Source organism: Pleurodeles waltl, chromosome 10, assembly GCF_031143425.1.
Source record: "Pleurodeles waltl isolate 20211129_DDA chromosome 10, aPleWal1.hap1.20221129, whole genome shotgun sequence".
Classification (NCBI taxonomy): domain Eukaryota; kingdom Metazoa; phylum Chordata; class Amphibia; order Caudata; family Salamandridae; genus Pleurodeles; species Pleurodeles waltl.
In genome coordinates this window covers 627,272,297-627,275,307 of record NC_090449.1, presented here as the reverse complement: position 1 = coordinate 627,275,307, position 3,011 = coordinate 627,272,297, and the positions used below count along the sequence as shown (strand labels likewise).

General features: G+C 50.3%; 1 pseudogene; it reads right to left on the bottom strand.

Annotated features, from left to right (window-relative positions):
* Window positions 1-334: 334 nt before the first annotated feature.
* On the bottom strand, window positions 335-2,252 carry LOC138262441 (DNA polymerase epsilon subunit 2-like; annotated as a pseudogene).
* Between the last annotated feature and the right edge of the window lie 759 nt (window positions 2,253-3,011).

The following is a 3,011-nucleotide window of genomic DNA, read 5'->3' as shown; positions in this document are numbered from 1 at the left end:
GGAGCATGACAATGGAGAGCACACAGGGTCGGGACAATCAAGCAGGCCCAAGTAGCCGCACAGTCTAGTGGTAAATTTGTGTGAATTTACTTTAACCCACACACAGACAAGTGTCCTGGAGAAGGGTCTGGGTTTTGTCCCAAAGATTTCTTTGTGGCATATTTGCACGCCCCCCCCCCAACTGGGGAACACCCACTTTGCATTCATTATGCCTGAAGCAGGCATAATGTGGCGCAAGGGGTTACAAAGGGGATTAATGCGTGCATTGTGCCACTTTGTAGATATGGTACAATGTTTTTGCCCATCTAACGATCATTAGCATAAACAAATTATGCTAATGTGTTATTAGATGGTGCGAGGCCCTCTTAAATCTGGGCCATGGTGCATCTAATACTGCTGTGTTGTCGGACCACATATCTGAGGCAATTACAAACATGGCATTCTCATTCTCCTCTTCCAGCTGTTTCAGTTTTACTGACGCTTTTACCGATGTTGCAGAAGGACCACCTACAAAAATTAATGTTTCCATAATATGCCCTTGTTGTGGGTGCTGGTTTAGTTTGTGGAAAACCAAACACATTGATGTGGAGCATTTTATCTTCATACCATCCTTCTTCTAAAACAAAGCAGTACTCTGTGTATAGGCCACTGTAGAACTGTGCTTTACTGAGGTCCAGCTGTACATCTCCAGTAGGATCTTCCAGAAAATACTTTCACTCTTTAAGCTGGGTCAACACTCCAAGAACAATCACTTCTCCAATTTTTGCTGTGCCTCCAAATAGAGTCTTGACTGTTTTAAATTGGAAATTACTTCTGCTTTTATCTGGATGAGCACCCAATTACAGGAAGAGTAAACAATTCATGCAGGTGTGTTCGATGTTGTAAAATTGTATACAGCTCACGGAACAACTCAGCTTTTTCTTTTGCTGTACCAAACAAGTGTGGCACCGGGTGGCTGGTCATTGCCAAAGGGAGAAACTTCTTTCTTTTTGCGTGATACACATAGGGGGTCATTATGACCCCGACGATCGGCAATAATGTAGCGGTAGTACCGCCAACAGGCTGGCTGTACTTACCGCCACATTATGTCATTGCTTTGTTGGCTGAAGCCAACCCGCCAATGTACCACTCCGATTGCCATGGCGGTAGCAGACGCTGGGCTGGAGATAAACATCTCCAGCCTGGCGTCCGTCACTGTGCCACCTGCAGGATTACGACCCCGCCTACCACCATGGTTTTCGTGGCATTCGTAACGCCGCGAAAACCATGGCGGTAGGCCCTATAAGTGACAGGGAATTCTTTCCCTGTCACTGATAGGGGTCCCCAACCCTCCTACCTCTCAAAGACCCCCACACCCCACACCCTACCTCTCGAAACCCCCCTACATCCACGCCCCCTTCACACACACTCACACATACACTCATTCACATATACATACACGCATGCATACATCCAATCACACACACATCTAATCACACTTCCAAACATACACATAGACACGCATTGCAATTTCCAAACATACACACACTCACACTTCCATATATGCACACACACAATCAACACTCAACACACACCCGCATTCAAGCACACACATACATGCACACACAGCCCCACACACACACAACACCCCCCCTCCCCTGTCAGAGACCTGACTTACCTGGATCCAGGGGGTCTTCTGGCATGAGACGGGAGAGGCGTTGCTACCACCAGCAGCGCCCGCCAGTAGTACACCACCAGGCCATATTATTTGTTGTAATACGGCTGGGGGTGGTCTACTGGCAGTAGCAGCGCCACCTCACAGCAATCCGCCAGGATGACCACAGCCATATGTCCCCCTTCTTGTGGCGGTAATCTGGCTATGGTCATGATATGGTGGATGGCTGGTAGCCGCGGTGATGGTCTTTTGGCGGCCGTTGCTGCGGCAGTAGGTGGTTTTTACCACCAATGTAATATTGAGGGCCATAGTGAGGAACATTAAATGCCCCAATGATGTTAAAAACCTGTCCTATGGATTCGACTGAAGAGTGACTACACTTCTGGACTGCTGTTTCTACAACTAAGAGTTTGATCACATTTGAAGACAATGGCTGCTTCTCAACAGCATCGATGATGCTATCTATTACAACTTCAAGTTCCACTTCATTGACCTATTGTAGAATTTCTGTAAGATATCTAATGGCTTCAGCTCGCACGATCAAGCCATTCATCTTAAAGGCTGAAGCCACTTTTCTCTTCATTTTATCTCTTGCCATGTTCCCGTCAGACTTTCACACCACTTCAGAGTGGTAGCAGTGTAGCTATCACATTTGTGTGTCCATAGTTGATTTCAGATGATTCCATATGAACATTGGAGCAATTTCAGTACCTCTCCCTGGACAGCATATAAGCCCTCATTACGACCTTGGCGGGTGGCTAAAATCGGACCGCCGGGTGGCCGCAACGCAGCTGCACTCCCACCACGCCCATTAGGAGATCCCCGCCGGCCCAGCGGGGATCTCGGCCGCAACACAGGAGCCGGCTCCAAATGGAGCCGGCGGTGTTGCGGCCGTGCGACGGGTGCAGTTGCACACGACACGCTTTTCACTGTCTGCATAGCAAACAGTGAAAAGCTGCACGGGGCCCTGTCAGGGGGCCCCTGCACTGCCCATGCCAGTGGCATGGGCAGTGCAGGGGCCCACAGGGGCCCACGACTCCCCGTACCGCCAGCCTTTTCCTGGCGGTTCAAACTGCCAGGAAAAGGCTGGCGGTAGGGGGACTCGTAATTCCCTGGGCAGCGCTGCAAGCAGTGCTGCCCTGGCGGATTACAACCTCTGGGGCCATTGTGGTGGGAAACCGCCGGCCCCGGCGGTGCGACCGCGGTGCTTCCGCCGCTGTCATAATCCCTTGGGAAGCACCACCAGCCTGTTGGCGGTGCTTCTTCCGGAACAGCCCTGGCGCTCTTGGACCGCCAGGGTTGTAATGAGGGCCACAGTTTGTTGGTCAGAGATTGGCAAGTTATCCTCAGGGAAGTT